This window comes from Aotus nancymaae, unplaced genomic scaffold (assembly GCF_030222135.1).
Source record: "Aotus nancymaae isolate 86718 unplaced genomic scaffold, 86718_ANA_hifiasm-v0.15.2.pri h1tg000062l, whole genome shotgun sequence".
Taxonomy (NCBI): Eukaryota; Metazoa; Chordata; class Mammalia; order Primates; family Aotidae; genus Aotus; species Aotus nancymaae.
In genome coordinates, this window is record NW_026988476.1 from 10,566,076 (window position 1) to 10,590,120 (window position 24,045).

Consider the following 24,045-nt stretch of genomic DNA (forward strand, 5'->3'; position numbering starts at 1 on the left):
TAAATTTTGATATTTGCATGACTTAGGGGAAATAGGTCATTTATTTGCTTTGTCTTTGAGTACTATTCTATAGCAAATGAAGCAAAAGAGTGTTCCATATGTTCCCTGTCAGATCGTTCACATCATTAGTGTATTGCATAATGGTTTTGGACCAAAAGTCAAGTTATAATTAGTATGCTATTTTGATTCCTTTACTTCTTTCTGTGTATGTTTCTGTTTGAGTCCTCTTGGGATATAGTGTGACAGCCAAGTCAGGACTCAGGTTAATGTGGATTCCTGGTGAAAGGCCACGTGAGATCTTATGAATATCATATGAATGTAATTCACATAATTTAAAAAAAATTAGCATGAGACACAAAGGGAATAATCTCTGTATTAGACAAAATCATGGCTGTTAGAAACAGTGTTCCTGTAAGAAATATAAAAACTTAAAAACTTTGACTTATATTCTTAATAAAATTGGAAAGGATATTTAATTTGATTGAATAGGTTAAAAGCAGTCATAAAAAAAAATACAAATTATTGTAAAAGAAAAACATGATTATTTTTTGTTTAAAAAGCACAATGGAGGGAGTATAGGGTATTAAAAAGACAAAATTTTTTTTTAAATAGAGCACAAGATTAAGAAATTGATGACTCATAAAAGCAAAATATGTAAGAGTGAATCGTAGATATATATCCAATTTTTAAATATATTTTTAATATTTGTACATGTTAAGTGAGCATTTATTATAATTTTATGTAAAGGAGTATCCTAATTATTTGGGACATAACACTTAGCATCATAGACACTGTTCAGTTTTTGCAGGAGATGAGAGTTAAGCAAATGAAATGGAAAATTAAGTAATTACAGTAAAGCATGATAAATTGATCAAGGAAGTACAAGTTGCAAAGAGAGTGAATAACAGTTATTTGAAAGTACTCCTAATAAGGTCAGAAAGCCTTATCAGAGGAAGTGATATTTAAAATGAGAGCTGAAATATGAATAATGAGTAAAAATGATAGTAATATGGAAAGAGTTTGAATAAGAGGAAATACTATATATAGCACCCAAATAAAACCATGTAGAAAAAGAACACAACATATTCAAAGAAATCAGAGAGTTGATGACAATTGGTTCATTCCTTTCAGCTTTGTGATTCATTGAGTTAAACTGAGTTATGGAAGATACTTGCAAACTCTGAGTGAAGCCTCAAGTTAAGAATCAACCAGTAGCATAGCCCAGCATGCCTTAAACCTACATTTTTTAGTAGTGAGGATGGAGACCTGCCCTCCTCCTGAGCTTCTAAGGCCATTTCCCCTTTAGCCTTCTACATTACATCTCAAAAGGAGAAGTTAAAAGGGTTGGTGCCACCAGTCAGGTCTAAAGAATTAAACCTCCTACAGCTAAGCACAACCCTATCTATCTATAGATCACAGACCTGGTAGGAAGGAATTTTCCCTGGAAGACATTGTTCTTGCTCAACTGCTCAGACCCCTAACTAGTTATGTCCCCCATGCTCTCACATGTGCACCTCTCAGACTGTAAGCCTTTAAAAGGACCAAGGTTTTCTTTGTCGGGGAGCTCAGTTATTGAGGCATCTATGCCACCGCAGCTCCTGACCAAATAAAATTACCACTTCCTTCCCTGTTCGGTATTCGAGAGGTTTGTTTGCAGCCCTCCTGCTTCAGTAGGATTGCACAAGAGTTGAATTCATTCAGCAGAGTATTCTTAGATTTCATAGGACTTGCCTATGGCATTTTTATAGTTTACTGCCACTTCTTACTTTTGACCATCAGTCTCATATTCCTGGATCTATCGACACCCTCTATTCCTTTAATTAGAGTAAATTCAAAATAATTGTTTCCCAAAATATGCTTTGAATTTTAAATTTTCTGTTAGATATATTTACATCAAATCTATTCTTTTTGTTCTTGAACACTGTATTTTCCATTTTTTCTCTGCCAAAGATAATAATAGTAATAATGTTTATTGAATATTTAAGATGGCACCATTTCTACCATCTTATATTTAATAAATAAGTCTTCATAATTACCCTGTAAGTAGGTGCTGTTTTTAAGTTATTAACACTTTACAAATGAGAAAAATAAGACGGGAAGCTTGAGGTACTTGCCTGAAGTCAGCATAGCTAGAATATGGTGGGACTATGTTTCAAGTATTTCAGTCTGACTGTAGAGCCACATTCTTAACCATTATATTAAAAAACCTACCTTATTAAAGAGAACTATTTTTAGTCTCATATTTGCTGATTTAAGAAATGCAGTGGAAGAAGAAAAATAAGGTAAATGGAAATTAGTGATAAAGGAAGAAAGCACAAAAAATTTCTCTGACCTTAAGAGAGAAGTACAACTTCAGCTTGAAATTTCTCATCAAATGTCACACAGAACTTACATTGTGTGGATCATGATAATATGAATGGGTATATAAGTGTGTGTGTGTGTGTGTGTGTGTGTGTGTGTCCCTTAAGAATCTAGACCAAAATATACAAATTTTTTTTTTTGAAAAGTGGATTGACAATAGACTTTTATATAACTTTTAAATTTGATAAATAAATTTAGTGAGGCAATGACGGAGATCTTAATGTCATTATAAGGACTGAGAATTTTAGACACAGAAAAGGCTTTAATCTTGTGTGAGATACATGTATCATCCAAGAGTTTAGAAGGTGTACTGCCAAGATACTATTCAACAAAATGTTACAGAAAAAAGAGCTTAGAAAGTGGGAGGTAACTTGCAGAAGTTCAATGTCTTTGTGGTGGTAGAAGTATTGTGAATGAGAGTAATTGAAAGGCAAAAATATTCAACAAATATTTTTAGAGCACCAGGTATGATCATGAAACTCATCAGTGAGAAAAGCATAAAATATAGTTTCATGTAGAGTTCTCATTTTGGGAGAGGAATGTAGCTAATAATGAGCATTGAAAATAAGAACCATATGTAGTGTGTTGAATGATGATAAATGCTATGGAAAGAATCAAACAAGGAAACGGGAATTCTGAGGATGGGGAAGGACAGATTTCAATTGCAACTTGTATGTTCAGGTCAGATTTCATTAAGGAACAGCCATTTGAGCAAAGTAGGGGTGAGAGAATTCACCATGTGGAACAAAGAGTGGGTACAGCCATTGCAAAGATCCTTCCGAGGGATTGTGGCTGGTGAATTTGAGAAAGTGATGGACTATGTGGTCAGAGTAAAGTGAGACAGAAGTTTCGAGTTAACAGTAGTGGGGTGGAGTGGAGGCACAAATCACAAAGGTCTTTAAGGCTTCATAAAGGTTGGCATTTTATTTTAAAAGAATTGGGGAACTATGTCATGGTTTAAGAGGACACAGAATATAATATGAAATATATTTTAGAACTATTACTGTAGCTTTCATGAAGAAAATACATACTATAGTGGGGCAGATGTTGAGCTATGATACCCAAAGACCAGCAACAGGAGTAGGAAGTCAATGTAACTCCTAGCCTTGAGGAAAAGATATTATGGGAGCTTTGAGAGCTGGATCCATGAAGGAGGGCAGTCCCAATGAGGCTGTGGTCATAGAGGAACCCAAAACAAGGAGGCATGGGAAAAAATATACTGAAACATTTTTCTCCTCCTTTCCACTGATCCCCTCCCAGTACCTCAGTGGAGGTGAGACACAAATACAATATATCAAGAGGCCATCTTCAGGGAGTTATTGACCTTTTTTCTGTTAATTTTAACATGCAAATTATCCTAAGATTGATTTTCTTTATTGCTTTACTCATTATGCAAGAATTTTTTCCTATGAAAATGCAAATAAGCAAATTAACAAATGCAGAGAAAATAAGAAAATTGTATATTTTAATAATTAACCCAAAGCTGTCATCCCAGAAAGTTTTAAAAGAAATGTTCATTATCTTTAGACACAGAGTAGAAAAAACAAGGGTTGAAATGAATCTGATTGGGGGAACAGACTGACAATAACGAGCCGTATATGAATCTGATTGGGGGAACAGACTGACAATAACGAGCTGTATCTACCAAATAACTATAAATGTAGTTTGTATGTTACAATGAGAAATCTAAAACAATTACTACCAGTAAATGAGTGCAGTTCACCTTAGTGAGAGACTAGAACATCATTGAGTAATACTGTCTTCATAAAAAATAATTTCTAAAATGTAGAAGATAAAGAATAATTTATTCATTAAAAATAATATTTACATGCTGATACTGCAATCTCATTAAATGCAATCCATGACTACTTTGTTTATTAAAAGAATAGAAACTAGAATTTGCTTTTTCTATAAGTGTTTACTTACATTTACAACTGTTCTGTTGTAAATAACTGTTGCTAATATCTATATATCCTTACTTAATTTGTTTCCCAAATAGTCTATGAATTTTCAAGATAGATAGATTAAAATATTCAGACATCACTTTGGATTTCCCATTTTGCTCAATTTTATTCCATGTGTTTCAAAGCTTAGTAATTGGGCACATACACATTTATGACTATTACGTCTTCTGATAAATTAACCCTTTTTTCAATTGTGGAAGGTCTCACTTTATTTCCAGTAATATTCCTTTTCTTGCAAAAACATATTAAACATTTTGAAGAACTCTATAAGTATAAAGTACGCTCTGTGTTTATAATTGTTGTCATGTAGGAGTGAAATAGATAATTCCCAATTCTCTCAAATCTGTCAGTGGGAGATTTTTCTAGTTCTCATACTAAAATGCTATTTAAAACTTAAAGTATTATGTAAATTTAAAATAAATTAAAACTGGTAAATTTAGAGTTTGAAAAAAATAACCACAGAAGAAAATGTAATTGGCCATTGTACTATCCTCCATTTCCATGGTATGGCTCATACTTTTCTTGCTCTGTAAATAACATAAAATATAATATGTCAATTGCACTTTTTCCTCTAAATTACCTAACAATAACTGTCCTGGAAAAAGTTGAGGTCATTGACTGGCTTAGAGGTTGAGATAGCTAAGTAAAATTGGACAAGAACTAATTGATATATCTATTATCAAAGGAATAAAAAGTCATTTATTTGCTGTACTTATCTATGCTAATCTGTCTTTAGGACAATGTAGGTTACTACAGGGAAAAATTACATTAGTTTCTCTAAGCTTCAAGGTCCTATCAGTAATATGAGGATTATCTAAGTTACAGTCTTATAATACTGTATTCATGTAATTAGTGACTAACACAATTTTTGGCAAAGAATTGATATTAAATAAATAAGAGCTTCTGAGATCATTTTTATTATTATATTTTATTGATCATAAAAATTGCTACTAGGTTATAACATTTAGTTTAATAAAAGTATCTACGTCTAAAAACTTACAAACATTTCTACTAAGGTACAGACTGATGCTGTTTTTACTTCCTGGAAATCAGCTTCTACATTCTTTGAGAATAAAGTATATTTGTAAATTGTACCAGCTTATGCAAATTCCAGATAGAGTTCTAATTTAAAATGTGGATTTTTTTTGTACTCCTTAGGAACGTGATTCTATTCATTATTGTCTAGCCTTTCACATCACACTCAGAGATCTATAAATATATTGTAGTATACTTCTATAATTTTAATTTAGAAGAATTCAAAATCTTGTCCTGAATATTGTCATTTTGAAATATGATTGTGTTTAAAGCTAAGACTCCTTTTTACTGGCTGAGTTTGCTGTATTGCAGGGGCAAACAATACAAATTACATTTTTAGAAAATATTTAAATAGCCAACAATATGTTTCATCCTTCCAAATTGAAATGAAGTATCACAATTTTAATAAAATCAGTCTCATATTTATTTTAGAAAAAATAAAAATGAGATTTGTTTTTAGATTTATGGTATTTATATGACACATAAATGTAACCAATAGATTCATTCAAAAATCATTTTAAAATGGTAAATTAATGGAAAAAAGCAACTCAGTTTGTTTAATTTTGGCCAAAGCATTTACTTCAATATTTATTTGTTCAAGTAATTTTTGACACATGACCTAATCACAATCATTATTTCATGCATTACTTTGCATTTTTCTCATATAGGAATATATACATGTTTATAGTTTTCATTTTTTTATAATACATTGTTCATACTCTAGATTTAATTTTCCATATATTTAGCCCAGGCTCTTGTTTCCATAGCAAGATATTTGCAAACTACTTATCTTGGTGTTATAGTAATTCTAGTGTCTTAATATCGATTGCTTATACACAAGATGAAAGAGGTTATTTTCAGGGTGTCATTGTTTTAGTGGCCTTGTTTAAACTGCTCAGCAAAAAAAGCCAGTCTGAGTGTCTGTTTACTGCATTATAAATTGCCTGTTTGTTGTATATTGGCATTAGGAACAGACAGAAAAATGGATACTATAAGGTGGAACTTCTTGAAAGTGTAAATTTCTGAGGTCCTAGAACATCACATACCCCAGAGAGATCTATTTTGGCTTGGAATGTAATTTAAGAACTCTGTTCATAATATTGTAGGAATTTCTTCTGCCAAACACTTGTATGAAGAAAAAGAAAAATCTTTTTGGATTCTTTGTGAAATTCAGACGGGAAATTCAATTTTGAGATAAAATTATACAGTTAACCTTTAAAGAAGTTTTAAAGTATATAATATAAAACACATTTTTATAAAAATTAGAAATAAAATATTAAAGCTTATTCTGATCTTTATTTTAAAATTTGACTAAAGCTTGGTTGTAAAACAAGGTTAAGATTCTTTTTCTCCTGTTAGTATATAGATACATATCTTTAATATGTCATATATTTTTGTGTCTCTGGCTTTCAATTTCCTTCCTTTCAGAATATATTTTGCTCAAATTTATTAAATGTTACTTGCTTTTGGAAAGAAGTTGACTTTAGTGATTCAGTTGACTATGTCGAAGTTAACCTGGAGAGAGTTATGAATAAAATATTGATCTAAAAATTGTTTTACTATGAAAAGAAACATTTTATAAAGTATTTTACATAAGCCATACCCAGTGTATTATTTCTTGATTAAAGCTTTCATATATCTAGCATTGATTTAAGACAACCTTTTAGTATTGATGGCAAGGAACTTAGTTTGTACACTAAAGCATTTTATTTTTATTACCTTACTTATTCTTTCCTGGTTCAAACAAGATTGTCTAGAGAAACACTATTATTGCCCCAATTTTACATATTGGGAGACTGAGCCAAAAACTACAGGTAACTGATCCAAGCTTATTAAAGTCTATTGTTGTAATTCTTTATTAGTAATATAACTTAGGAAGCTCCTGCTTCTTTACCGACAAGGAATATAAGTAATATGCATTTAGTTTAAAATGATGATGGTGAGATGCTCCCAAAGCTGAGTCTACATCCTGTATATGTTTTTTAATTGTGCTGTTTTGTTGGACCCCAAAGTTTCTGGGGTCCCTAAGCATCAACTAAAACGATTAAGAAAATAAAATGTTTTACTGATAAAGCAATCCTTATTAATATGTATTCATTGAGATGAAACTGTAACTTCTGCCCTAGAGGTAATGACAGCAACATTATGTTAAGGATTATTAAGGATGGAAAATGTGTGAAGGAAAAAAAGAAATTGTGAAGTCTCTCTCATCCAAATCTCTTCAAGTAAAAAAATTGTCATCTGTTGCTTTGCTGCCTAGTCTCTGTTTAGCTTTCTGAAAACAGCACTGTGAATTTTTGTGTGGGAAATTACCCTTTTTCTGATTAAATCTAGTGAGAGGGATTGTCCATGCTGTTTCAGCTCAGGAATAGGCATGAGACCCAAGCTGCAACAAACAGCCTTTCTTTGCTGGGAATTTGAACTTTGAGCAAAGCTAATGTGAAAAGACTGAGGAAGGTTGAAACTTACTCATCTACATTAATTGATCATACCTTGAAGACACTTACATTGGTTCCCACTACCTAGTCCACTGAATTATTATTCATTTGTTTTTTGACCAGTTATAAAGCATCTGATATGGTTTGGATTTGTGTCCCTGCCCAAATCTCATGTCAAATTGGAAGACAGGCCTGGTAGGAGGTAATTGGATCATAGGGGTTTTGAGATAGTGAGTGAATTCTCATGAGATCTGATGGCTTAAAAGTGTGTGTCACTTTCATGTTCACTCTCTCTTTCTCCTGCTTCCATCATGGTAAGATGTGTTTGCTTCCCCTTCCCCTTCCGCCATAATTGTAAGTTTCCTGAGGCCTCCCAGCCATGCTTCCTGTAAAGCCTGCAGAACTGTGAGTCAATTAAACCTCATTTCTTTATAAATTATCCAGTCTCATATAGTACTTTATAGCAGGGTGAGAACAAACTAATACAGAAAATTGGTACTCAGAGTTGGGCTCTGCTATAAAGATACTTGAAAATGTGGAAGCAACTTTGGGACTGGGTAATGGGCAGAGGTTGGAATAGTTTAGAGGGCTCAGAAGAAGGCAGGAAGATGCAGAAAGTTTGGAACTTCCTAAGGACTTGTTGAATGGTTTTGACCAAAATGCAGATGGTGATACGGACAAAGTCCAAGCTGAGATGGTCGCAGATGGAGATGAGGAACTTATTGGGAACTGGAGTAAAGGTCATTCTTGCTATGCTTTAGCAAAGAGATTAGTGGCCTTTTGTCCCTGCCCTAGGGATCTGTGGAACTTTGAACTTGAGAGAAATGATTTAAGATACCTGGCAGAAGAAATTTCTAAGCAACAAAGCACTCAGGATGTGATCTAGCTTATACTGAAAGTGTTCAGTCATATATGCTCACAAAGAGATGGTCTGAAATTGGAAATTATATTTAAAGGGGAATAAAAACATAAAAGTTTGGAAAATTTGCAGCCTGACTATGCAGTAGAAAAGAAAAGTCCGTTTTCTGGAGGGGCATTTAAGTCTGCTGAAATTTGCACAAATAAGGAGGAGCTGAATGTTTATAGCAAAGAAAATGGGGAAAATGTCTCCAGGGCATTTCAGAGATCTTTGTGGTAGCCCCTCCCATCACAGGCCTAGAGGCCTAGGAGGGAAAAATGGTTTTCTGGGTAGTGCCCAGGGACCTGCTGTTCTTTGCAGCCTCAGGACATGGCACCCTGTGTCCCAGCTGCTTCAGCTTTAGCCATGGCTAAAAGGGACCAAGGCACAGCTCAGGCCATTGCTTCAGAGGGTGCAAGGCCCAAGCCTTGGTGGCTTCCATGTGGTGTTGGGTCTGCATGTGTGCCAAAGGCAAGACTTAAAGCTTAGCAACCTCCACCTAGATTTCAGAGGATGTATGGAAAGGCCTGGATGCCTAGGCAAGTCTGCTGCAGGAGCAGAGGCCTCATAGAGAAGGGAAATTTGGGATTGGAGCCCCCACACAGAGTCCCTGGGGCACTGCCTAGTGGAGCTGTGAGAAGAGGGCCACTATTCTCCAGACCCTAGAATGGTAGATCCACCAACAGCTTAAACCATGTACCTAGAAAAGCAGTAGGCACTCAATGCCAGCCCACGAAAGTAGCTGCAGGTGTTGTACTGTGCAGAGCCACAGGGGTGGAGCTGTCAAGGCCTTGGGAACCCACCCCTTGCATGAGTGTGCTCTGGATGTGAGACATGGAGTCAAAGGTGTTTTTTGTTATTGTTGTTTGTTTGTTTTAGCTTTAAGATTTAATAACTTCCCTGCTGGGTTTTGGACTTGAATGGGGCTTGTAGCCCCTTTGTTTTGGCCCATTTCTCCCATTTCAAATGGGAGCATTTACACAATGCCTGTACTCCCATTGTTTCTCAAAAGTAACTAACTTGTTTTTGATTTTACAGGCTCATAGGCAGAAGAGACTAACCTTGTCCCAGATGAGACATTGAACTATAGACTTTTGAATTGATGCTGAAATGCGTTAGGGCTAGGGGACTGTTGAGAAGGGATAATTGTATCTTGCAATGTGAGAGAACACAAGATTTGAGAGGGGCAGAATAATATGGTTTGAATTTGTGTCCCCACATAAATCTCGTATTGAATTGAAGGCGGGTGCCTGATGGGAAGTGACTGCATCATGGTGGTGGATTTCTCCCTTGAGGTTCTTTTGATAGTGAGTTCTCATGAGATCTGATGGTTTAAAAGTGTGTGGCATACCCCCATTCATTCTGTTTCTCTCTTGCTCTACCATGGTAAGACATGTTTGCTTCCCCTTCACCTTCTGCCATGATTTTAAGCTTCCTGAGCTTCCCAGCTCTGCTTCCTGTACAGCCAATGGAACTATGAGTCAATTAAACCTATTTTCTTTATAAATTACCCATTCTTATGTAGTTCTTTATAGCAGTATGGGGACAAACTAGTACACATTCCATTTAGATTTTTGAGCCATCCACCATCTTTTCAATACATCCCCTTTCTGATTAGATTAGCTTTTATCAATTTCAGTTGTTTGGGTTTACCAAGGCATTATTTTCTTAAGAAATAAGAAAATTATTTCTAAAGAAAATAATGTCTTAAAATGTTAAATTGCTAAACTTTTTACTACTCCCACCCATTAGTTACTCCTCCATTCCATTCTTTCATCACAACACCAGAGAGGGAGTAGAAGTAGGAAAGATATGTGTTAAGGAAGTCTTGGGTGAAAAATATTAAGCAGAAAATCTGCCCCTTTTGTTTCTCGTAAATTTTTTGATGAATGGATATGAAGGGAGGGTGAGAAGTTTTGCAGTAGTCTGTACTGTGTAAGACTGATATTACTGAAGGAAAGAGTATATAACAGTTAGAGGGAAAGGTCAAAGAAAGAAGGCACCTTAAATTCTCCAACTATCTGTTTTGGACTTTGGCAACTGAATGAACTATGACAAGCTAGGACAAGTACATTTGAATATAATCTGTGCTGTGGTGTGTTCATCCAGGCTAAATGCCTTCATTTAACTTCCCTGAGACTACCCTCCATTTCAGTGGCTCCAGTGAGACACACAAAGTATCATAGTTCCTTTGTGTGCTGTGTAGCAAGATGTGATTCTGTGATCAAAAGCATGGGGAAATCATTCAGGATAGAGTATGAGTAGAAGTCACAGTCAGATCTCAGGATGCACCAGCAATAGATGAAATGAGACTAAGCCAATAGATAGGGACTCCTGGAGCTGATATAATGAAGAGTAAACCATTCCCAGATGTCAAAGAGGTGAACAGTTAGTGGGGAGAACTGATGTCAGTGTCACTAAGGTCAGAAGAGTACAGTTGTTCTCTCAGCAGAAACTGATCCTAGCTAGCCACTTGGAAGCAGCGACCAAAAAGAAGCCAGAAGGCTGTGACTAGATTGGACTCTATCCTTTTCTGAGACCTTAAGAACATACTAGTATTTCCCACAGCCCTGTACATCACCTTGGGGAGGATAACAGAGAGGGAACAGAACAAAGAGAGATTATTTGATAATTTGAAAAGAAAGAGGCTATGATATCATAAATTGGCTAATTTAACACTTGTTCTTTTTCTTTTTAATCTATCAGATCATTTGTAGCTACAAAGCAACAGAGTAAGTTACCAACACTGACTTAGATAACACAGGTTTATTTTTATCTATATAGTAAGCATTAAAGAGATAGGTAATCCCAGACATAGCACAGAGATCAAGATGGTAATTTGGGGTCCAAATTCCTCAAATCTTTTTTTAATCTTCCATCCTTAGTATATCAGCAAAGTCTTTCCTCCTGGTTGTAATACAGCTGCAACAGCTCCAACCATCCCATTCTAAACACATTCAGAAACAAGAAGAAGAATCAGGTGATGAGACATGTTGAGAGGCGGGTGACAAAGACAAAGGGTGTGATAACGTCAGCCTTTCTTATATACCTTTCTCTTTTTATTGAGATAAATAGTTTTTCTTCAAAAACATCAGGTAGATTTCCCCTCCTGTTACATTGTCTACTCCAAGTTGGAAGTGCAGTAGGAAAAGGAACATATGTTATTTTTAGCCTTCATGGTGGGTGAAGGCTCTGATAGTATGGAATAAGTGTACCTATTGCACTCATGTTGTCAAAATTCTTACTGGTCTACTCTCTCCGTTAAATCAGGTAATCAAGACTTGATAGTAAGGCTGTGGTAGGTAATGTTTTACTGTGGAAAAAAACTAAACTTTTACTCAGAAGTCACTGGATCAAGTCCTATCTATGTAATGTACAAGGCATGTGACTGCATGTCACATAAGCTTTCTAAATAACCTCATGTTAATTTGCAAAATGAGGTAATCAACATCACATGCATCACTTGAAAGAGATAGTGCATATAATTGTTTTTATATTGAAAATTTTATATAGGATGACTTTCTTTGGTTTTTTTATTTGTATTCATTAGTTTATTCAATAAATGTTTATTTAAAAATGACACTTTGCCAGGCAGTGATATAGGTTCTGGGGATACCACAGTGACAAAGTCACTGCTAGCATGGAACTTAGTTTCCAAGTGAGGGTTATGGCAGGAGATGGGCAATAAAGAGTAAACATATCATTTGATATTAAATTAAAATGTAAGCTTTATGAGAACAGAGAGTTTTGTCTGCTTCTTTTCAGCAATTAGAACAGCATGTGGTACATAGTAAGCACTTAGTAAATAAAGCAATGGTGATAAATGTTACGAAAACAAATATTACAGGATAAGGTGATACAGAGTGACATGTAGGTACTACTTAAGTTGGGGTGATTGATTTCATCCTCTTAGATTAGATGATATTTCAATGAAGACTTGATTGCAATAAGGAAATCTAGGAGAAAAACATTCTAGAAGAGGGAATAGTGTGTGCAGATTTGCAAGGAAAGCAGTGTGCTTGGCACATTCAAGGAACAATAAGAAACTCAATGGGAGGGGAACGGTAAGAGATGAAACCAAAGTGTTAGATAGAGGCCAGATAAGCTAGAGCTTTGTGAATGGTAGGAAGGGCTTGAATTTGATTACAGGCAATGAAGGAGATGGGAAGCCACAAGAGATGTGTCATGATATGACAGGTAAAAACTACCATTCTGGGTGATTTCTTTAACAAAGGCTGCGGAAGGGCAAGCAATGCTATAATTATCATTGTTACCACACTATTAATATTATTTTATGAATAACTTTTTCGCTTACCTTATTGAGAAATATTATTCTTTAAAAAATAAGTTACTCTGACTGCTCTGGGCCTCCTAATTCAAAGGAAGGAAATATAAATTTTTAACCATACCGAAAGCTTTTGCTTTCAATAACCTCATTTAATAGGAAGTGAAGAAGTCACTTTGCCTTAAATGAATTTTATTCCCAGAACCCTTGTTAAATGAAGTATTACAGAATATTGCTTTTGAAATAAAATTAGGCTATAAACCTGGGATGAGGGCAAAATTTTATTTCCAACAGAACAAGTATTTTATAACAATGGTTGCATGAACGTATGAAAACATTTTCAGACAAAAAGCTCTGTTTACTAAATCATGTCAAAATCTTTAAACTGCTTTTCAGAAGGGCTATTCAGAAAAGACTTTATGCAGTGTAAAAGCTATCAAGTTTTTTATTTTATCATCATCTGAAGTCAAAGATAAAAATTAATTTCTCATTATACTTTTAGTTCACTACTATGGTAATAGGATGTCATGACCCCTTCATTCTACAAAACACTAGCAAAGAACACAATATTCTAAGTATTTACTAAAGAAGAGGCAGAGACACATGTGACTACTTCTTGACAAATGTCACATAAATTTTAATGTAAAAACTGTAGGACTAACAAAAACCACACAAAAATTAAAATGGCTTTATTTGCATATTTTATTATCATATATAGTTACAGGATTTGTTTTGTTATTTAAAATGGTATGGGAACTGAACTAAATTGGGTACCATGCTGTATGAGTTGAGTTGTTTTTTTTTTTTTTTTGAGATTTTTAACTGATAGCTATTCATGGAGATTATGATAATAAATGTTTCTCCTGACTCAACCATGAACTTTTGACTGTATTTGTCCCCCCTTACCTATTGGGGACACATTCTAAGATCCTCAGTGGATGCCTTAAACCGTATATAATACCAAAACCAAAACCTATATATACTAGTTTTTAAAATCTGATAACCCAGGTGGCCACTAAGTTACTAACATGCAGGTGGCATATATGGCGTGGATACTTTGGACAAAGGCATGACTCATATCCTGTTCAGGAGGAGCAGGATGGGGTGAGATTTCATCACACTACCAAGAACACTGCACAATTAAAAAATGATAAATTATTTATTTCTGAAATGTTTCATTTATTAATAATATTTCTGTACTGTCATTGACTGTGTGTAACTCAAACTACAGAAATTGAAACTTTAGATAAGAATTACTACTATATTTATGTTAGGAGTGTGGTGCTAATAATAAAAGTTATGCTTTTGTAAAATGATTAAATATAATTTGTTAAAAGGCTAGGTATATTTCACTAGTACTTTCCAGGTGCTGGTTTTTTAACTGGAGATGATATCAAATAAATGAACTGTTTTTATGCTTATAAGTATCTTCTGTTAAAATGCAAGTCATCCTATAACTTCTTATGAATGTGTTTACTCAGATTTCCTTATAACAATGTTTTCAGCACCACTCTGAAGATGATAATTGGCAGTTGGAAAAAGGAGAGCAGGGAAGAAATAAATCGACAGATTGCTATGATCTGAATGTTTGTGTCACTCCAAAATTCATATGTTGAGATCTAATCCCCAGTGCATTGATATGAAGAGGTTGGGCCTTGGGGAGTGACTAGGTAATGAGTGATCCACCCTCATGAATAAGATAAATGCCCTTGTAAAAGAGCACCTAGAGAGCTGCTTTGTCCTTCTGTCATGTGAGGTCACATAGAAGGTGGCATTTATAAGAAATGGGCCCCCACCAGACACTGAGAATCTGCTAGTGCCTTGATCTTGGAATTCTATCTTCCAGAACTGTGAGCATAAATTACATAGTATATAAATTGTCCATTTAATCACAGCAGTCCAAATAGATTAAGACAGGGTTGGTGTATTGTTGTGGGTAAAAATATCTGAAAACCTGTTTGTAACATGCAGTTTTCAAAAACTAGAAAAAATAAGCTGTCTCTTTTTTTTTTTTTTTTTTTTTTTTTTGAGACGGAGTTTCGCTCTTGTTACCCAGGCTGGAGTGCAATGGCGCGATCTCGGCTCACCGCAACCTCCGCCTCCTGGGTTCAGGTAATTCTCCTGCCTCAGCCTCCTGAGTAGCTGGGATTACAGGCACGCGCCACCATGCCCAGCTAATTTTTTTGTATTAGTAGAGACGGGGTTTCACCATGTTGACCAGGATGGTCTCGATCTCTTGACCTCGTGATCCACCCGCCTCGGCCTCCCAAAGTGCTGGGATTACAGGCTTGAGCCACCGCGCCCGGCCTAAGCTGTCTTTTAAATGACTATTTGGTCTCTTGAGAACAAATGAAAAATTATCAAAAGCTGATATAGAAAATGCCAAAATTGTGATGCTGTGGCTTCCTCAGGGGGTTGAATTCCATCTCATTGACCTGGGAATTGTGTTGTTAAAGCATCCATAAGAAACAGGAGAGGGATCTCAGGCCATGGGGGAGGTAAGTATTTGAGGAGCTGAAAATGACATTCCTTCTTAAAGCCACAAAAGATTAAGTTCTACATGGATAGTGAAAGAAGTACATTCCCCAGCCACCACCCCCACAAAAAAATCCTTCAACTTCAGAAGATTTTGAATAGAGAATACTTGTCTATGAGAATTCTTACCCATAGCCTACATTTCAGATGTGTTAGGATTGAGATTTTCAGTATATACATTGTCTTAAATCACCAGGAGAATAATTCCAAAAATTATCAGCTATTATGTCAGTATTTATTTTTACTATTTTTCTCTAGAACTTTTTTCTGTAAATCCTCTTATATGTTGCCCTTATAGTGTCCATTTATCTTAATTTTTTTACACAGTTTTCATCTCTGCTACAAAGATTTTCCTCCACTTATTTAGAGATACACACTAGAAAATTATCTCCCATGAGTAAGAGTAAGCATGATTACAAGAGAAATACAGAAGCAATGATTATTTTTCAAGCAATTTATATATTAAAATCATGTAAAAAAAATGTAAAAATGCAGATCTGGACAAAAGTAGAATGGAATGTCTAAAAAGTATTTATAAAAAATATTATTGTTGCAAACTCAGTGGGTCATTAAGCAACATATCAAATACAGCTAATAAAAGAATCTGATATGAGATTATTTACTAGGATGCAGCTTAGAGAAATACAGAGGTGAAAAGTAAGTGAGAAATTAAGAGATGTGGAAGATATGTTGGCAAGGTCCAAACACCATCTCAGAGGAAGGTAATAGAATTGATGAAAGGTTGTGTATGTTGATAAAGAGGCTGATAATTTTCTGGAGTTAATAAAATACAAGTGTTTTCATAGTCAAAAAACAGAGGAAATCTATAGCAGAAAAAGTAAAAAATAAAACCATCTTATAAAATTTTACTGAAATATAGAGTACAGAAATGAAAAACAGCCCTAATAAAGGACATACCACTTACAAATAAACTAGTTGCAAATATACTAACTACAAAAACATACAGTCCAGAAGACAAAGGAATAACAAATTCAAAATGCTAAAACTGCAAAGATAAAATAGTTGTGAACCTAGACCCCTGTACTCAGTTAAATTGTCATTTAAGAGTAAAAGAAACATATTTCCATTCAATAAAGACTGAGTGAGGCTACCACTCACACAGCATCCCTGAAAACTATTATTCAGAGAGAAAGAATTGAATGCAAAAGGAAGAAATGATGTGGAAGCAGGAAAGGTGAGCAAATAAATTAGTAAACCTCAAACGACAAGAGGAAAAAGTGAAAATAGTGACTCACATTAATATGGGAAAACAAGGTAACATAAAAGTAATTTTTTGAAAAGACACAATGATAATTTTACTTGAAGTTCTATAAATTGTTTACAATACTTAAAAATTTTAATGTCAAATGTACAAATTCAAAATTCAATGCGATTCATAAAGACAAATTAATGGAGTGTATAACATTCAAAATAGTAAAAGAGGAGAAGGAAATAAAACATGAGCAACCAAAATTGAAAGGAAGAAATACATTTTTTTAAAAAGTATAATAAATTTCAAAAAATAAGCTAAGAATAAATGCACGTCCATACTTTGCTTTATTACACTTCACAGACATTGCAACTTTAACAAATTAAAGGTTTGTGGCAACCTTGAGTTGAACAAGTCTATTGGTGCCATTTTTCAACAGCATATGCTCACTACAAAAAATGTCTATCACATTTTTGTAATTGTTCCAATATTTCCAACTTTGGTATTAGTATACCTGTTGTGGTGATTTGTAATCAGTAATCATTGATGTTATTATTGTATTTGTTTTGAGGCTCCATAAACAAGTGCTCATATAAGACAGCAAACTCAATCCATAAACGTGTGTGTTCTGACTGTTCCTTCTACGCATCTGTTGCCTGGTCTCTCTCCCTCTCCTTGGACCCTCTCATTCCCTGACACAGAACAATACTGAAATTAGGCCAATTAATAACCCCACAATGGCCTGTAAGTGTTCAAGTAAAAGGCAGAAACGCAAGTTTCTCACTTTAAATCAAATCACGAGGTCAAGAGATTGAGACCATCCTGGTCAACATGGCGAAACCCCATCTCTACTAAAAATACAAAAAATTAGCTGGGCATGGTGGCGCGTGCCTGTAATCTCAGCTACTCAGGAGGCTGAGGCAGGAGAATTGCCTGAACCCAGGAGACGGAGGTTGTGGTGAGCCGAGATCGCGCCATTGCACTCAAGCCTGAGTAACAAGAGCGAAACTCCGTCTCAAAAAAAAAAAAAAAAAGCTAGAAATGATTAAGCTGAATGAGGAAGGCATTTGAAAGCTGAGATAGGCTGAAAGCTAGGCCTCTTTCACCAAACAACCGCGTTGTGAATGCAAAGGAAAAGGTCTTGAAGAAAATTAAAGTGCTACTCCAGTGAACACATCAATAAAAATAATTGAGAAAATTGTGGCTGGTATGATCTATCCAGACCACTAAAACTTTCTCTTAAAACAAAGCCTAATCCAGAGAAAAGCCTTAACTCTCTTCAGTTCTATGAAGGCCGAGAAAGATGAGGAAACTGCACAAGGCAAGTTTGAAGCTAGCAGAGTTTGGTTCGTGAGGTTTAAGGAAAGAAGTCATCTCCATATTACAAAAACGCAAGGTGAAGCAGCAAGTACTAATGGAGAATCTTCAGCAAGTGATACAGAGACCTATCTAAGATCATTGATGAAGAGCTACACTAAACAACAGATTACCAAGGTAGACAAAACAGCCTCGGAAGAAGATACCATCTAGAATTTTCATAGCTAGAGAGGAGAAACCAATCCTTTGCTTCAAAACATCGAAGAAGCCTATCTCTGTTGTTAGGAGTTATTGAAACTAGTGATTTTAAGTTGAAGTCAGTGCTCATTAATCATTCTGAAAATTCTAAGGTCCTTAAGAATTATAGTAAATCTACTCTATGTTCTATAAATGAAACAACAAAGCCTGGATGACAGCTTATCTCTTTACAGTATGGTTTAGTGAATAGTTTAATCCCACTGTTGAGACTACTGCTGAGACAAAAAAAAAAAAAAGATTATTTTCAAAATAATGTGGTTTGTTAACACTGTACCTCATCATGCAAGAGCTTAGATAAAGATGTCCAAGAAGATAAATGTTTTTATGCCTGCTAATGTAACATCCATTCTGGATCAAGAAGTAAATTTGACTTTTGAGTCTTATTATATTAGAAATACATTTCATAAGGCTGTAGGTGCCATAGTAATTCCCCTGATGAATATGGGTGAAGTCATATTCAATTGAAAATTTTCTAGAAAAGACGCACCTTTCTAGATGCCATTAAGAACATTTTTGATTCAAAGGGAAAGGTCAAAATATCAATATTAACAGGAGTTTGAAAGAGATTTATTCCAGCTCTCATGAATGACTTTGAGGGGTTCAGAACTTCTCACTATAGGTTTGGTAGAAATAGCAAGAGAACTAGAATTAGAAGTGAAGCCTGAAGATGTGATTGAATTGCTGCAATCTCATGATAAAACTTAAATGGGTGAGGATTTGCCTCTTCTGGATGAGAAAAGAAAATGGTTTCTTGAGCTGGAATCTACTCCAGATTTGCATGCTGTAAACATTGTTGAAATGACAACAAAGGATTTATCAACTAAATTCCATGAATATATTTGACAAAGCAGCAGTAAGGTTTGAGAGGACTGACTCCAATTTTGAAAGAAGTTCTACTATGGGAAAAATGCTCTCAAACAGCATGGCATGCTACAGAAAATCTTTTGTGAAAGGAATAATCAATTAATGTGTCAAACTTCATTATTGTCTTTTTTAAAAAAACTTGCAAAACCTGCTTAACCTTCAGCAACCATTAGACTGATAAGTCAATAGCCATCAACATCAACACAAGACCTTTTAACAGCAAAAAGATTATGAGTTGGTGAAGGCTTAGATGATTGTAAGCACTTTATTTAGCAATAAAGTATTTTTTAAATTAAGGTATATACATAGTGATATGGATTGGCTGTGTCCCCACCCAAATCTCATCTTGAACTGTAGCTCTCACAATTCCCATATATTGTGGAAAGGACCAGGTGGGAGGTAATTGAATCATGGAAACAAGTCTTTTCCATGCTGTTCTCATGATAGTAAGTGTCATGAGGTCTGATGGTTTTATAAGGGGGAGTTTCCCTGCACAAGTTGTCTCGTCTGCTGCCACGTAAGATGTGCCTTTTGCCTTCCACCATGATTGTGAGGCCTCCCAAGCCATGTGGAACTGTAAGTCAATTAAGCCTTTTTTTCTTTATAAATTGCCCAGTCTCAGGTATTTCTTTATCAGCAGCATGAAAACAGACTAATACATATGGTTTTAAAAACATATTACTACACACAATAGACTACAGTATAGTACAAACAAAACTTTTTTGGTGCTGGGAAACCAAAAAATTGTGTGACTCATTTTATTGTGATATTTGCTTTATTGCAGTAGGCTAAAACTAAACTCAATATTTCCTATTTTGCTTATATATGGGAAATTATTAGAAACTATAGTTGGACTATACTTGTATGTGATAGATAGATTTGATTTTTCAAAATACTTGGCAGTTAAGGGACTTAAAAATGATATCTTAGGTAAACCAGAACATGATGAATACTTATATAGGTAAATTAATATGAATATCGATCTAGATGTAGGGGCAAAAGAAAACAAAAACTAAGTTCACATTACTACAAAGAATGTATAGTGGATTGTATTTTCCAAAAATGGCTGCAAGAATGTGTGTCTTCTTAAATGTTCTCTTAGAACTTTGCTAAGCTTCTAGGTAATGACAATGAGAGTTATTTTCCTGCCCACTGAATCTCAGCAGAGCTTTGTGCCTACGTTGATGAACGGGATATGGTAGAATGGAAGCTCCATCACTGGTTAGGAAAGGTGACATGGATTTTGCTTGGTGCTCTTTTTCTTGATACAGTTTCTTTGGAATCCAGTCCTCACACTGTTAGGAAATCAAAGCCAAAGGGAAGCTTCACATGAAGAGCAATCAAGTCATTTAGCCCTCAGCCTGATGACCACCCTACTGACTGCTGACCATGTGAGTGAGCCATCATAAAAGCAAATCCTTCAGTTTCAACTAAGCCTAAGTTGAGGATGCCTGGGATAGAAACAAGTCTTTCCCACAGAGATCTTTCAAAACTGCATATTGGTGAGCCATACAAATAATTATTGTTTTATGCTGCTAAGTTTTGGGGATATGTTTTCTAGCAATATATAATCAGAATAGAGAGTAACTTCATAATAATAAAATAGAAAATTCAATAAGAATATGCAATAAATTAAACCTATTTGATAATATATCTTCATATTTTTATGAAATGGAGAATCAAAACAAAACATTTGTAAAAATTTTAATAATATTAATATATGTATACATGTTTATATATTTGTTGTAGATCAATTAAACAGAAAAAATATTAGAAAAAGTGTAGAATATTTGACAAATAAGTTTAAGAAATTGTACCTAGTACACACATACAGTATCCTGTTCCCATGTATTAAAAATAAATGGTCAAGCACATAAGGATTATGCATGTCTTGTAACCAAGGAATCTCAATGTATACTAAAAATATAATGAAATACCATTCATTTCATTCGTAACAAGCAAAGTTTACAATGTAATAAAATACTAAATCAATAACATAAATGCAACCTAAATCCATTTATATCATAAATTTTAAAAAAGAAACTAGTCTGTAAAATAATGGTATGATAAAGATATAATTAAAATAATAATTAGCAATATAGTTAATCCTAAAAAATAAAGGAAACATTACATATTAAGTAATATGTGATGTCATAAAGCAATATTTAAAGCTAAAGCTTATAGCTTTAAGTTATTAAGAGGAATAAAAATCACAATTTAATAATCTAAGTATCCCCATATAAATACTTCATAAATGAACAAAGAATATAAACAAGTAGGAGAAAGGGAATAATTAATATGAGTAAACTAAGTGAAATAAAAATCAAAGAAATATTTTATTATATCCTGAAGCGGTTTAAAAATCTTAGTTAAGGAATAAATTTTTCAAATAGAATCAAGGAAAAATATAATAGAAATAAAAGGTAACTACAAAAGGGATTAAAATATGAAAATGTTTATTAAATATATTTAGAAAAATTAGACTATATAGATAATTTTATATAAAAATATAATTTTTTTATGGATTAATAAACATTTATAATAGACCTATTGCCAATAAAGCATTTAAAATCTGTACCAAAATTACATCAGGGACAATGTTTTTTCTCTCATTCTGTGAAAATAATCTAATCTCTACAGTGTCTCATCTCCTTTGATATGCCTAGAATAGACTTAATAGAGAAATTAAGTAAGAAAAAGTGAAGAAAAGAATAATGAAAGTTAATCTCACTTGTGAATATAAACACAAAAGCCATCTAGCTATCTAAATAAGCAAAATAGCCTTCATTTAATTCAGGATTGCTACAAAAGGCCTATAGTTTTACTGTTATTTCTGAAATTCCAAAAACTAAACAAGTAGCTGAGAAGTGGTAATAAAAAGAGAACTAAAATCACCTAGAGCCTAAGGATGAGCTTGCTCTCAAATAACAACACAAACAAACAAAAACCAGTCAGAGCAAAAGACACACATAACAGAGGAACGTAAACAAGAATAACAACAAATTTATCATCAGAATCTATTCAAGGCGTAAGATAATAGGGTAACGTATTCAAAGTGAGCAAAAAGTTAATATTCAGAATACGGGGAAGACCTCACAAAAAGTAAAAGACAACAAATACAAAATTAGCTAGTATAAAATGATGATTTACAGAGAAATAAATCCAAAAGGCAAATAATTATGAAAATATTCCTTTACTACTAATGAGAGAACAACAAATTAAACAACAGTATATCAATCTGAGTCACACCCATCAAAGCAACATCACCACGTGTTGGTGAGGACATGAGGACACAGGTAATTTTATGAGTGCTGGAGTGTAATGTGAGGCAACAACTCGAGGGAGCAATTGGCAAAATACCCAATAATGTTGTGAATGTGTGTAGAGTAAGCCCAGAAAGTGTACTCCCAGATATACATTCTAGAAAACCCTTCATACCTAAAGCTGTATTTATCTTGGAGAAACCTTCACGCTTAAAAGAATGTACATGGAAATGGTTTTTCATAGCAATGTCAAGAAGATTTAAAATGAGGCGAAAAACCTACATTTGAGTATGATAAAAGTATTTAGGAAAACAAATGTTCCATTTTCTTTATGTATTGGGACATTATGTATTTTAGCAGTTAAGATGGATAAGATATATCTTCGAGTATCATCATGGGGGAAAAATCTCAAAAACACAATTTTAAATGAATGAAAGAAGTTGTTAGTTGCTATAGTATTACATAATTTATGTAATATTTAGCAACATGTACATCAATAGATTATAATATTTATTCTTCCAAATGCAGTATTAGTACAGAAATGTGAGAGAATAATGGCATACATTTCGGAGTCACATGTAGGTTTTTGTGTAGCATTGCAAAGCATCTTCAGTCAGGTAATAGTGTGACCTGTGGCTAAACATCAAATCGTAGATAGATTCTACCTAGAAATCAAATCTAATTAACAAACAGCTATTCATTTTTCCACCAGCTGATCAACCAGAGTTGTTAAGAAATACAACAGAGTTTTATTCTGTTATATTGAGAGAAGAAACTCAAATTATGTGATATAGTATGTCACTGAAATACATGTAATTTATAAGTTTCTGATAAAATTCATAAATTATAATGAGATTAATGTCTAGAGACAAAATAATATTAGAGAAGACAATTTGAATTATGTATGAGTGCACAGAGTACAATTTTATTACAAGTAGATTAATTATATAAAAACTGTAGATACTAATCAAATTTTTTAATTTTCTGGGATCCAATGTGCATAGCTTAAAATATGATCGAAACAACTAATATTCCTTTAATAAATATTAATAGTGCCCATTTTACTTAGCACTGTTGTTGAAACAAAATGATTTTGTACAGTTCTGAAATAAAGATCTGGAAATTGGGGGATAACTGACATCCTCCAATTGCATGTTCCGAGTTCTGCACTTTTACTATGCATGAGTGAAGGCTTATACATTTCTTAGATGGCATTTAAGAGTTGTAAAATACAGAACCTTTATACTGGCTGCCATGTCTTTAATGCTTTCATTAGCTAGACATGTGGCTAATTCTCTCACAGTCTTAGCTTTTCAAAAGGCTTACTCAAACTACTTTATTGTATTTTCAATTACAACTCTTTCCTACCACATTCTGATCTCTGTTACTTTGCTCTGTTAATTTTTTCCCTCAAAGCACTTAGGATTTTCTGATATGATTTATAATTTGTTTATTATGTATTTTTTTGCTTACTATTTATTATATTCTACCATAAAATAAGTTTTGAAATGACTTTCACTATTTCATTCACTGCTGAGTGTACCTAGTACTAACCAATAAACATTTGCCATATTAATGAATGATAAACTACACTATAAATATTACAATAAATTACAA

General features: G+C 34.0%; 1 long non-coding RNA gene across 2 annotated transcripts in view; it reads left to right on the plus strand.

Moving 5' to 3' along the window:
• The window catches only part of LOC105728785 (uncharacterized), a 504,990-nt gene that overhangs the window by 456,919 nt on the left and 24,026 nt on the right, over positions 1 to 24,045 (plus strand). The window contains exon 8 of one of the 2 annotated variants that reach the window (XR_010338569.1): positions 20,437 to 20,551. The exons of the other annotated variant lie outside the window; for it this stretch is intronic. This is a non-coding gene — a long non-coding RNA (uncharacterized LOC105728785). Of the gene's footprint in view, positions 1 to 20,436; positions 20,552 to 24,045 lie in introns of those variants that run through there. 2 annotated transcript variants of the gene reach the window in all.